The sequence below is a fragment of the Manacus candei genome, unplaced genomic scaffold, assembly GCF_025592945.1.
Source record: "Manacus candei isolate 608988 ecotype Guabito, Panama unplaced genomic scaffold, ASM2559294v1 h1tg000022l, whole genome shotgun sequence".
NCBI classification, from domain to species: Eukaryota; Metazoa; Chordata; class Aves; order Passeriformes; family Pipridae; genus Manacus; species Manacus candei.
In genome coordinates, this window is record NW_026138070.1 from 4574622 (window position 1) to 4588971 (window position 14350).

Sequence of the window (14350 nt, forward strand, 5' to 3'; positions counted from 1 at the left end):
AGATCAGCCAACACCACAAGCCATCAGGACAAAGGTTTTGGTAACAAAGCACTGCTTTCCCCTAAAAACAGCTCATGAATCACTGTGGTTTCACGCTGGCAGCAGCTGCATTAAAAGAAATCCATGTTCTCAGCAGTCACCTACCAAAACTCCCCTTCTGTCTCCTTCCTAGGTGACAGCAGGGCAGAACAAAGAGACTTTCCAGCTGCCTCCTGTGCTGTCTTCTCTCACCTCGTGGCAGGTCAGCCTCCATTTCAGCTGTCCTGTGCCTAGAAGCAAATCTGTACAAGGCCTTTCTCATGGGTTTTGTGTTTGAAGAAATGGGGGAAGCAACATGGTTGGGTTTGTCAGAGGCTGAAGAGTAAAACCATGGCATCCCAACTGCTGGAAGTGCTAGTTTGGTAGTCCTAGTTTTTTTTCTAGGACTGCTAGGACTGTTCTGCTCCTTTCAGTGGGCAGAATGAGGCAAACACAACACCTCCATGAACACAGAGAGCCCAGCAAGAGCTGAATGAAGTCACCTAGTACACACCAAGTACTAATACCTGCATGAGAACATAAACTGAGCCCTTACTGTATTCAAATCACTGATTTGGGTATTACAGACCTGCAAATAGATGCCTTGAAAATATAAAGCACACAGCAGATTGTGAGGATTTCAATCCCTGTTCCTCAGAGCAATACAGTATACTCTGTCAGGAGACAGACTGAATTCAGCAGGATTCCTTCTGTCAGGAAAACCACTTGTAGTTCGAGCTATTTTAATATTAAGGTTGCTCAGCTCCTGTCTCCTTCCTCTTTTCATTTAAAGATGTCACAAGCACTACTAACAGTAAATCAAAAATCCCCACAACAGAGCAGCTGCCAAGCACCAGATTACTCAGCCTGTTACCCTCAAATACGTTTATTGTGTCTGAAGCTTCAGCACATGTATCTACATCAAATACATCTCTGCCAGAGGGGAAGTTGTGCAAGTGTCTGGTGCTGCTCATCACTACAGAAAAAGGGTAATTGAAATCTGGGCCATGTACTAGAAACAGATAATTCCTGGCCCGATTGCAACAGCGTCTCTGCTCCCTCCAAGCAGAGCATTACAGGACCACAGACTGGATGCTGTTCTGATTCAGAAGACAGGGCAGCACATGCACCAAAATCCAGGCCTCGTGGTGCAGAAGTGAAGTTGTGCTCCATCCCTGCTTCGCTGCCACTCAGCTTGGCCAAGCTTCAGCACATCACTGCCCTGGGTCTGCATTTCCCCCGTGGAGATGGGCAGCAACACCACCACCAGCCTACCATAGAGGGCAGGAGAAGACACTTTGTAGAGCAGAAGATCAGAGTGCTGCACACTTCTCATCCTTGCATCACAGGGAGAGCAAAAGGGCAAGGTGAACAACAGGCCCACGGAGGATGCCCACAAACTGCCTGCTCCCGAGGAGGGAACTCCAACCCCCAGCAGAACACTGTTCAGTTCCTCCTCACAGAAACCTGCCTTGTCCCTGACATTTAAGGAAGCAAAAGTTAAATTTTCTTTCTCCTCCAGTTTTACAGTTTATTTACACTTGCATCCCCAGCAACTCAGCTGGCATCCTCCTCCTCGCGTTCAACAATCCGCTCCAGCCAAGTTCATCCCTTTCATCCTCCCTCTTACAGTCTGTGTTTAGTCACTGTGTTGACCTCTCCTGTCCCAGCAGTCCCACCACAGACAGGAGGATGGATGCAGAGAGTTTCCCATCCAGCCAGGCATGCCTGCTGCTATTTTTCAGGGAGGAAACAAGCAAGTCCCTCAGGCAGGAGCTAATGAGCTTCCTGACTGAGTCTTTTCCACCTGATCAGACACTACGACAATCCAACCACGAGACTTAAGAAAATTCATTCCATAACCCTGGGGCTGAATGCAGCTAAAGAGCTCTGCATAGCTACTGTTTTCCTACACATAACCAGTGCTATAGCACAACCCAATCCATGCAGAGTTTAAAGCAGAAAAAAAGGCAGGGAAGGATGCAGTGTAACAAGCACAACTTTCCCCTCAAGCTCTATCCTTGTACCAGCTCAAACACTGGGTGTGCAGCCCCTGGTCACCAGCAGCTGCCTCAGCATGTACAGTACATTTCCCTCCACCCTTTCACCACCAGGTCAAGAGATAAAGCTCACTGTGCTCCTGACACCTATCACAACAGTCATGTCCCTCTTTAAAGAGGGGCTGACATCCAACAAACAAACAAAGTGCCAACCCCAGAAGCAGTAACTGTAGTTTTATACCTTGTCTTACTGAACATCAAGCATTAGGTGGACATGGCTGCTAAGACCTTAGGCAGGATGGCTTGGGAAGAACAACAGAAGCAAATTTTGTTTTCTAGCTCACCAGTTTACTCTTGAAAACCTTCAAAAACAGACTATGCAACCTCCGGGCAACCTGTTCCAAAGCTTGGCAAGCTCCATGGTGACAAGACTCCTCCTTATACTTATGGTTTACACATCTTCTTCCCTGTTCAAGTCATTCCAGTTTCTTAATCTGCCGGTTTCGGGTTGAGTTTTGTGTTAATGCTCAGGTCAAATAAATCCTAGACAAGGGAATGCAGTTCAGTGCCTTTGTATCAGCTGTTAGTGCCTTCATCCTGCACAGTGATTTACTCTAAGCAACACAAACAGATCCAGTTCACGTGTCGTTTTGTCTTACCTTGCCACATGGAAAAACTCAACACTCCTCCACAATATTGACCCAGATCTCTTCATCCTGGGCTTCTTAAGTGTTGAAAAAACAGGACTGAAGTTACATCCCTGTGTATGAAGACCCAGTAGATCTTTCACAGCTTAAGCTACAGATTCAGGTCTTTCCTGTCCTGAGGTCTGTGGAGACTGAGGGTGTCACCACAGAGGACAAAAACCTCACAAGAGGAGACAGCTGAGTCACTGAGGAAGTGATTTTTTTTTTTTTACACTGTTTAGGAAACAGTTCACTTAAAAGGATGTTTTCAAAAGTCAACACCCCTGTACGTGCATCCAAAGCAGGAGCTCATCACACAATTGTGACAGGTTCTTGAAATCAAGTTGAGGTTTTCCTAACCTGTCAGACTCTTCAGTGCCTCCAGCACCTGCCTGTGTGCAAAGCAGCTTTCCATGGTCTCCCTCAGGAAGTCTGGTAGCTTCAGTAGGTATTTCCCTTAGCCCCTACTCTCAAATGAGATCTTGGACCCATGATCTGCACATCCAACATTCCTCTGCTGCATTAAGATAGTTCTTGTAATGTGCCAAATGATGACAACAACATCTCTTCCATGCCCTGACCACCAGCCAAGCCCAAGTTTAGGAATGTTTCATTTCTCAAAGTCACCTGCCACATGAGCAATGCTGTGGCTCAGTCTTATCCACCAGTTGTCCTCCCCATGAGGACAGGCAGGCTTCAACATCCCCCTTGGAAACAATCCTCACACCACCCTTTTGGAATTATTACACCTTACAGGAACAGGGCTTATCTTTTAAAGTGGAAAAGATGAAAGCCAAAAGCTGGATGCTGACACGAACCTCATGCTCAGCGCAAGTCTTTGAAGGCAGGAAGGCTTGGGAGGGCAGGGTGGATTGGGAAAAACAGTTCTGCCTGGCTGGAGGATACGGATTGCTTCACCACCACAAAGCAGTGTCTGCAGACTCGTGTTCCCCTCAGCTCCTTCCTCCTGCTGTGCCCCACCTTGAGCTGTGTGCTTGGCTCTTTTGACACCATCAGCCACACACTGCAGCTCGTGACCAGTTGGGAGGGAAACATCTGCAGAAATGCTGTGCACCAGTGTCTGTCACACTCTTCCCCAGGTACATCCTCACCACCAGCAGCTCAGCTTCACCTACACCTCCCACCCAAACAGCACAGTCACTGAGCTGCCAGCTAATGATCTGCACATTCACTTAGAGGTTCAGGAGCTCCCAACCCTCAGGTTTGTTTCAAAGGAACAGAGAATTGCCTTCTAGATAAAAACAACAGTTTTATTATCAAAGTTAAGGAGGTACTTTGCTTTGAAATACAGTTTCTTCCCCTGCATCAAAGGGCTGTTAATCAGTCTTGTAGCAAAAAAGTAGGAGAAATGAAAGCAGCATCTGCTTGGAAGAGATGAATGCAAGATAAAAGGTGCCTGTGACAGAAAGCTGGCAGCAGCCTTATGTTTTCTATTCAAGTCTAATCCGGGAACAACAACCACCCTTAAACATAACAAAAGCTGTGGAAAAACCCTTTCCAAATCCAACAACACAGACAGAAGATGCAATTTCTGTTCTCCAATTGCTGCAGCAGCCAGTTGAGGCAAAGTGTCCAGACAAATCCAAGCTTGCTATACCAGGGTCATCGAGCACCTTGGCTTGCTCAGTTCCACAATATCCCCTCTTTAGCTTCCAATTCTTTCTTCCCCCCCTCAAGTGTCCAAAGGAAAAGCAGTTTCCTATGGATCTCCCTTAGCAAAAAGGGAAGCAGAGTCACACCATGGCAGAACACCTCCAGAATGTCTGGGCATAAATGGCTTGCAATCCAGCCAGCAGAGAATGGAAAACAGCCCTGACATTTCTTGCCTGCCTGGTACAGTCTGTTCCTTGCAGAGAATCAAGTCAGAATTGTAATTCCTGATGGGGATGGGGAAGGATTCCCATCCTTCCACTGAACAGCAGGTGGAGAAAGCCACTTCATGTAACCTTTAAACTGCTTGAAACTATCAAGGAACAAGAAGCCAACAAAGTGCACTCTGCCTGACCCAGCCCATCGCCAGTCTCTAGAAAGATGTGTTCACCTCTCATTCCTGAGGCAGCTGCCAGAAGCTGTGTTACTCAAACATTGGTTATACGAAGCAAAAACCCAAAGAAAGAGCTGGATAAACATGGAACAGACTAGTGCCCAGACATTTGTCAACATTCAGCAAACCACTCCACCGGTGTGCTTAGTAAGGCGAGCCCTCCACGGCCAGGAACACACACCAGCAACGAGGCATCACACAGCAGCTCCCAAAGTGCTGAACTAAGGGGATATTCCTGGCAGACAGATTGCACAAGAGACATCTCACACTGCCAGCTTTACTGGAACACACTCAGCAACTCCCCAGAGCAGAGAGCATTCTGGGATGATGCTTCGCTGGATTTCTGACTTGTCATTAGCCAAAAAAGTTTAATGACACGGTTGGGCTCTGTGTTTAAATATAATTGACCCGGGACACACCATAATTAGGAAGAGGCACTGCACATCTCCATGAATCCAGCAGCTGGGTACAGTCCCAGCATGATGCAATGTTTTGCTTTCACCATTACCTGAAAGGGTCCCTGGAAATTGTGGTGGTGCTTTGGGACAGGCAGGGTGACCAAAAGCTTTGGCTGGCTCCTGACACCATCCAACAAAAGGTTTCACACAACAGCAATTTTAGAAAGCCTTCCTAGCCTGCCCGAAGTTTTATCCCTATAAAAGCACAACTAGACAAATCAGACTTGAAAGCGCCAAAATGAAGTGGATAAAAAACACATTATACAAACTGTGGCTGCAAGAATGCACATGCTGTCTTCAGAGGACATCTGCACTGTAAGGTAGCCAGATATCCCAGAGCAACTTTTTCCTGGAAATAGCAGTTGTGGTAATACAGAACAAATGTTTTTGCCAAAGAAACATGACCAAGACATGTACTACAGCACAGTTCACAGTAGCTTCACTACTGGTTCGAGTGGCAAGGGGTGAAATTGGCCCCTTAGTCGTGGTGGGACACACAGAAATTCACTCCTAAGCAACAGTTTCACTAGCTTAAACTCTGTAAATCAAGCAATATTTAAAGTGGCTTCCTCACCTCCTGTGTGCCAATATGAAGCTGCACCTCAAAGCACAGTCTCCTGCAGGGAAGGGGAGAAACGGCCACTGCTCAGTGTCTGAGGTCTGTCTGGTGGTGACAGGGAATGCTATGATGGTTTTTATTCCTCCTGTTTCCACCTTCCAAATGCCCTGACACTGCCACAGAAGCCTGAGTAAGCAGAGTCTGAAGAACTTCCATGTTCTTCCTTCCCTCCCTAGGGCTCCTCAGCAGACTAAACTGTGGGTTTCCTCTCTAAAACAACAAAATTCCATACCTGTAATTAAGCCAACAGCTTTCTGATGTGACTATTCCAGACTCTGCCATCTGGGTCCTTTCCATGAAGGTTACCCATTCAAAAACCTCTCCAATGTTACAGACAAGAAATCAGTGCAACAGTCAGTGATGAAACACGTTCGTGAGCTGTAAGCAAGCCTGAGTCCTTATCTAGGCATTAAACAGCTGCCAGGACTTTTAGAGTTCAAAGGCAAGACAAAAACTGTACAGTCAAGCCATCCTCCCAACATACCACAGTCATCAGAGGTCCTCATAAGTCAACATACCTTCTAAATAAGTGTTTAACATAAACATTTGTACAGTCACTTAATTCCTGGTGAACCAAGATATTTGAGGTGGGCCACAGAAAGCTCCCATGACATCAATGGAAAGTTTCCAATTAGGAAACCAAGTTTGAAACACATTAGTAGAACTTAAAAAATAGAGATGAAGAAGCCCTGTAGAAACAGTCTAAAGATCTGCACTTAAGCAAAATGCACTCAGTGTACTTAGGAATGAGCAGAAAAGAGCAGCTGCCTTGCATTTTCAGAGTTTAGTGATCAAGAACTGCAGAGATATAAGACAGTTATGTTATAGCTGCTGTCCTCAGTATCTGGGCTTCTGTCTTTTCTAGGGCTGGTCAGTCTTAGTTCAAGTATGTTCAACTGTTCTTTGGCTGCTGCTTAAGTCCTCACTCCCTTTGAGAAAGCTGGATGGCTTTGCCAAGATTTGCTGTGTGCAAACATCAATTTAAAAGTAATGAGAAAGCCATTGCCACCAACCATTCAGTGCACCACAACCTCCCAAACATGGGAGAGATGTAAACTGTCCAGAATATCTAATGCCTGGAACATCAAACAAAGCCACCACATCCAACAGTGTTTTCCTCCCCGAAAAAACCTCACACCAGAATAAACTTACCTTGCAGTTTTATTTCTACAGTCAATCCATCACACTACTGATATTCAATGAAAGCATAAACTGAAACCATCCTACAGATAATTCCAACTCTTTGGTGATACCATCCTTGGCTTGAAAAAGCTGGTTATGGAGCTGTTCACCCTGGATAAATGCATCTAGGCAAGTATTAATTGGACTGCTCAGCTCTTCTATCAGACTGGTAAGCAAAAGAGGGTTCACTGAACGACCTGCAAAGTCACTTTGTCATTGCTGCCACCCTGCCACCTGCTGGGCCATCTGCTCTGTCTGCTCTGTGCCAAGGACAGGACTTCAAATGACACCTCTTTGGCACCACAGCCCCGGGTCAGACACCATTTCTGTGACAGACCTGTTTCGTGGGTATCTCAGGTATGCCAAAACAAGATTTAAGAGCACACTGAACGTTGTGTTGGCATAAAAGCCTCCTCAACAGTAAAACCACTGATATGCCTTCTGCTGTGCTGTTTTGCACCTTGAAATGGAGATTCCCATGAGGCCAAGGATTCTTTCAAAAACAGTCTAGACTGAGGATTGTTTGGCATTTTTGGAAAGTTTGAAGACAGCCTAATCCAAACAACATAAGAGCACATGCCACTGAACAAGTACTGGTTACAATACTGTATCCTTCCCCTCCACCTTAATGACCATAAGCTCAAAAACCATTCTCCTATCTTAAATACACAGGGGGATTTGCCAGCAGTCCTATACAGCACACTGCTCCCCAGCACCAACCAAGGTCTTACCTCCATCAAGAAATCTCTTCCACATCAAGCTCTAAGAGCCATTCTTCTCCTGCTTCTTACCAAAAACTGCAAAACCATTAGCAGCCATTCTTCTCCATTTTAACACAAAAGTGTTGCTACACTTATCCCACAAAACACAGTCCAGCTGAAGATAAGCCAGACATCTCACTTTGCTCTTGGATGTTCCTAGATGCATACCAGAAGCCTTGCCACACCTCTGGCCTAAAGCCCAAACCTGCTCCTGCCTACTGAGCTCAGCCAGGGATGCTGCACATGTCCCAGTGGCAATGTGCAGTCCATGGAAATTCTGTTTGCCCCCACTGATAATGTGCTGCCACATGCACTTGCAACCACTTCCCTACATCAAGGGCAAAGACTGAAGGCACCTCATGAGTCACGGGCAAGTTCCTTTCTGGAGAAAATACGGACAGCAGAAAGTCCTTATAGAAAATAACATATACACCAAGTTAGTGTTCAAGTATACCTGGCAGCAAGGATTGTGTTCTGAAATGAACCTCAGTAAAGCAGCAGATTTACTGGAGTTCCTTGTAGGCAAACATCTGGACGTGTCTGCCATCCTGGAGTGACACAGCACCCTTGGCAGGGTTCCCCAGGCACACAGCACTGCTCCGGCTCCGGAGCAAGCGGGAGGGCACTTGCACAATCACAGCCTGGCTGCAGATGTGGGCGACTGCTCCTTCCAGGCAACCTCATCAGGTGTCCCCTCCCACTCAGAGTGTTGACACACAGAGCTGTGCCTCTTGCAAATCCAGTTCGGTGTCCACGCACACCAGGCTTTATCGGATTACCCAAATAAAGCCCCGGATTTAACGTTATTGTTATTCATGCCAAAAGGGCAGATTTGGACACTGCGTGGGCACTGTGGGCACATATGACCTGCCCCTTCCACAATCTCACTAGAAGGCAACATCTTGCTGCCACTTGACATACCCAGAGGATCAGAAACACCTCAGTGGACCAGGAAAGATGCAGCTGGGGAAGGTGTAGAGTGAACCCTCCAGGAAAGCTCTCAATGCCTTCAAAAGCTGCTTCTTGCAAACAGAGAGTTAAAAAAGTTAAACCATTTAGCAGCTTGTTGGTCCTTGAGTAGATCATCTCAAGGTCAATTAACTAAGGGAATTATTAAGAAGGAACTACAATATCCAAGTTCCAGGATGAATCTCAGCCACTGAAACAGACACATTAATAAACCCAAGACACACACACAGACCTTTTTTGCTCTCCCCATCACACCACACAGCAGGTCAAACCCACAACCTGGAAAACCAGTAGCACATTACAGTGCTGGTCTGCCTTCACTCCCTGAATTTTCACCATTAACCAAGCTCACAGCCACTTCAGAGCAGATCAGCTGCCCCTTTTTTAACTTCTGCACAGCAGCTGTACATTGGCAAGGCCTCGTGCCACATACCTAACCTTCCAGCAATATCCTGCTGGAATCAGTGCCATGTGTGCAGCCCTTCTGCCCTTCCCCTCTTAGGCTGCAAACTAAGCTCTGCTAGCAGGATCTAAGAGATGCACGGGCCTGAATCAAAACCAGAGTCGAGGCTGAAACCACTTACAACTGCCTGTCTGATCCCTGCTGCAAGAGGGACACGCAGCACTCCAAAAACATCGTGAGGTACCGGGGGGGAAAGCAGTGCCCTGGCTCACAGAAGATGAAACACGTTCATCAGTTTGAGTCACTCCCACCCCCAGCTCCACTGTGTTCCAGTTGGAAGTGCACAACGTGCCACATGGACAACCCCAGAGCACTGACAGTGAAGCTGTGGGGGACATCAGGCAAGGCAGCCAAGTGTTGAAGGCAGCAGTGCAGAACCTGGACAGTGAGGCTGCAGGGTGACAGCACAGCCCGTGCCTATCATATAACCCCAGCACAAAAAGTCCAAGCAACTAAATTTCCTGCCCACAGGCATCAAGCCAGGTACTTTTGGGATTCACAGAGGCTCAAAACCTCTTCTCAGCACAGGGGTCAACAGGTTTCTTCTGCAGCTGTTCAACAGTTTACAGGAACTAGGACACAGACACTAACTCTCTCAGTTCAGCTTACCCCTTACCAGCTGGTCCACAAAGTTTTAGGTATTTCTTTCCATGGGCACCTCTTGAAACTTCAAGTCTGCGATGCCCTGGGATTAGTATGGGACAAAGCAATCCCTCCCTCATTCTCTACATTCAATAACATGACTGGTTTAGCCTTAAAATGGCATGGGGAGACCATACCTCAAAAGAAATCATCTCCATGTAGAACTGCTGACAGCCCCATCCATTCCTCATACCCAACGTCCCAATTCCTCCACAGTAAGGGCCAAAGGCTACTGTTTGGAAGCATTTCAAGAGTCATTATTGTCTTCTCAGTGAGAAGCAATGCTGCTTTCCCTGCAGCACAGCTCACTAGGCTGCACTACAGACCCAGGGATCCCAAAGCACCACGACAATGAATTAGGGTATCTAGGCAAGAACTGCACTTTGGCAAACTCCAGGGCTTACCTCGAACCTCCAAACACTGTAGTTAGAATCCAGGCATTTTTCACATCTCTACATTAAGCAGAGCTTAATTTACAAGAGGCCATTCAAACCAGAATTTATCCACAGGGAAGTCTGCAGAAGTTTAAACTAAGAATTCCTAAACATCTGAGACCAATGTAGCCTTCTCATGTCAAGAACGGCTTGGCCTTACCCCTTACTTGCTTTTTTTGGCTGTTTACCATCTGTGGCTCACGTTCTTTAGAACTAAGTTGTTTCTGCAGTTTTTGTGCAACCGAGTGCCTTTGTACATTTATGGTGTCAAGGCCCCATCTGGGATCTCCTCAGGACAGATTCCTGACTTGATAACATACCAGCTCTCCAAAGAAAGCAGTTTCAAACTAACATCTACACAGCTGCTCCGACTTACAAGCTTCATCAAATTCCCCTCCCAGGCTAAAAGAAAAAGCCCATGTTTGGTAACACCATTCAGACATTACCACCTTCTGCCCCAAAGCTCCCAGGTCAAAAGTTGTTGCTCTCACTTTGAAATCAGGCAGATGATGGTGGTTGTTGTTATTTTGTGGTGGGTTTTTTTAAAGCAAAAAGCTTTCTTCCTAAAGAGAAAGGCCCACACTCCTCTTAAAAAGCTTTCTCCTTCCAGGGAAAGCTTTGCAGGTTAAAAGCCTTACTATTATACAGCAGCAGCACTGCTGCTTTGAGTCTGTCTTTCCATGTTCTGGAAGAGGAAAAACCAGCAGAGCCATAAGACAAGGAAGTGTCAGTGGACAAGACACTTCAGGGTTAAGGAAAAGAAGCTAAGGCAAAGGCAGGTGGCTGTTTATTAAGATCAGAAAGAGATGCTAATCCCAAAACCTTTGAAACTGATCCTCGATGCTGCTTAAGTACAACACAAAACCAGAAGGGAGGATGACAAGACATTTACCACATGAGTGAAACACTAGAAAGTTGATGCCATGCCAAGCCCCCCCACTCCTCACCATGGCACCTCCACATTGTGGACAGGTTAGACACTTCTCACCTTTTCCACCCCACTGCCAGAACGAGCCACATGGTAGAGGCCACTAAATAAAACTGGTATTAGTATCCATCCCAATCAGACAAGAGCAGCATTAGCTTTATTTTCTCCCTTTTTGAAAACCCTAGTGCAGAGTCGAGTGATAGAAGGAAGGCCACACATCGAGTCAGATGTCTAGAAAGGATTAGCCCACAGCTGTCCCTGGCCTGTGGCCCTACACCCATCCCTCCAAACCACACTCCCTGGGGCACACACAGCACTGGCACAAGGACCAACTGGCCTGGAGAGCTCTGGACCCTAAAGCCAATCCCAGGCATGACACCACGTGACAAAGAACTGTCCCCAGCACTCAGGAGACAGCACCAAGCACCCACCTCATCATCCAGCACTCCCATCTGCTCATCCCACTGGTCCAGGTCCAGAACTCAAGCGTACAGCTGACGTGCAGAGAAACTGTCCTTCCCTCTGTGCTGCTTCTAGAGAAAGGACTCCTGCACAGGCAGTCCCTTGGACTGGGACAGTTTAGGTTTTACTCAATTTTAGCTCCAGAGCAGGACATTATTCATGGTTCAGCTGACTGCTCTGGCACTTCCTTACTCACTGCCTTTACACACTGGGGGCAGACCTCAGCGCAGCATCCAGCTCACACCAAACCTATTCTACCAGGGAAAGTCTGCTGGATTTCCTTCCCTGAAAAGCTACAAAGTCGAGGCAGCTTGTACCACTCCACAGCTACAGAAGAAAGCAGTCCCCATACCAAATTAACACCCAGAATGAGGATTTTTTATATTTGCTGTATAAAAACACTCCTCTGTCTGGAAGAGAATTTTCTGACCAATGCAACAGACCAATTTACTTTATCCCAAGAGTTTCCAAAGCATTACCTTTGAGGGCAGAGCACTACAGAGTTCACAGGGAATCGATGCTTTGGTAGTCTTTGGGAAAACACATTTAACAGTGGCACATCTCCCCACCAGTTAGTAGTATTTTTAAGCTATATTTTCTCACACTCAGCAGAGAGTGTTTGGCCATCACCTGTAGCACATATCCACCCCCTCTTTGTTAAGGACAACAGTGCTCTTCCCCCCAGCAATTATTGACAGAAACAGTGGCAGCTGCAGCAGTTACTCACATGGAGCAACTCAAGGAAACTTTTTTTGTTGCCCAGAGCAGTGCAGCAACTGGAAGTGAGTCAACACCTCAACATGAGCCCATTCTGCAGTGGCCACCAGCAAAGAAACCCAGTGACTGCAGTTTGGTAACAGACACTTACTCACTTTTGTTCTGCAGGCATCACATGGCTTTGTCTGAAAGCAACCAGTGTCTGACTTGTGACTTGGCAAGTTAGGCTGTGGGGACAAGATACATCACACACCTGTAAATACAGAGGAGCAGGGCAGCACCTCCACAGCCAGCCACACACACCAGGTTTGGGGAATTCACACCAAAACACAGCTTGTTAGGCTAATTCATGCAGGTCTAGCCAGCTGTTTCTCACTGCTATAATGCAACACTACCAGTTAATACATGTAGAAGTCTCCTTCCACAGGACATGAAGATAAGCACAGCCCAGCTGAGATCATCTCATTGATACTCCCTGCCAACACCAGTTAATCCTCACTCCTTGTCAACACAAGCCCTCAGTGACTCCAGACTCAGTCAGTACATGTATACTGAAGCCCAAAATTATAAGCACCACTTGCATTGGCCTCTTTGAATCCCTCAGGTGCCAATTCCAGTGTACTCAGTGACACCACAAAATGTGATTGAGAGACAAACCTCAGACAGGCACAGCACATACTCCCTTCCACATCTTATATTCTTCAAAAAATACATTGTGACTTGGAACAATGTCAGCACGGTCTACACTCAGTCACAAACCCTGGCATAGTGTCATGACTGGCTCACCAGCTACAGACTTTTAATTCCAGTAACTTAATGAATTCTTAATTAGCCCTCACAAGACAGACTTGACAAGACAAGCAACCCTTGCAGACTGTTTTCACTTTTTCTGAGGAAAGGAAATAGGGGCCAGAAGGGAAAAAAAAAATCAACCCAGACACAGGAGAGCAACAAGCAGAGCAGAGTCTCCACATCCAGCAGCAGTGAAGTGACTCCACACAAATGCAGCACGTATCAGCTAGCCAGTTCCTGGAACACAAGCCCAAGTCTCCAAAGTATCCAACACAAGTTTACAAACAAGCTCCAAACCACATTATAGTGCACTTCAGTAACCTCTAAAGCAGAGGAGAGAGGCTGCAAAAGCCTTCTGCTGATGTACAGCAACAACCTGATGCCCCCCTGAGGAATACACTGCTGGAGTTCATCCCTTGCCTTTAAGGGGGGAGCAGAGTAAATTGCTGCTTTATGCATCCATCATCACAACTGCTGAGAGCCACGAGAGATCCAGTGGCCAGGCACAGTGACAGAGCAGGGAGGAGACAGGGCAGTTCCCTCTGGTTGGTCAGGGAAAGAGCTCCTCCACTTCAGTGCTTCTCAGCATCACCATTCACTTTGTAAACAGTAGCACAGCTCCATCACGTTCACAGCAGTTAGTTCCCTTATCAACTCAGAACAGAAATATCCATCCTCCTAGGCTGGACCCAACCATCTTATAGCCAGATCTCTTTTACTGCAAGCCACTGGCACAGAAATGAGATGTTAGAGGGGTGGGAAAAGCAGAGATTACTCCTGCGAAAAAAGGCTCACAGATTTATCCTACACTGCTCTCGGGGGGAAAAAAAGAGCTGATCTTCCTCCAAGGTAGCAACTCCCATTTTACAATCGTTTTGTAAACTTCCTTATCTTGTGCCGTGGCTCAGGCAATTTACAGGTTTTAAATCAGGCACGGCCACCACCAGCCATCAGCCACCCTGGCTGCCCACTTCAGTCAAGGGACAAGGAGAACACATGGCACACTTCAGCAGGAGGCCACAGCAAGACTGACCTCTTCTCGTAACAACAGTCTCGGTCCTTCAGACACAGGGTTATATAAGTCTCCGCTGTACCAGCACAGGTTTATGCAGCGAGAAAAGAGACATATTAATCAGCCCTTGTAAGGTGCGCTC

General features: G+C 46.8%; 1 protein-coding gene across 1 annotated transcript in view; it reads right to left on the reverse strand.

Annotated features, from left to right (window-relative positions):
• The window catches only part of SPSB1 (splA/ryanodine receptor domain and SOCS box containing 1), a 29508-nt gene that overhangs the window by 14618 nt on the left and 540 nt on the right, over window positions 1-14350 (reverse strand). The window lies entirely within an intron of this gene.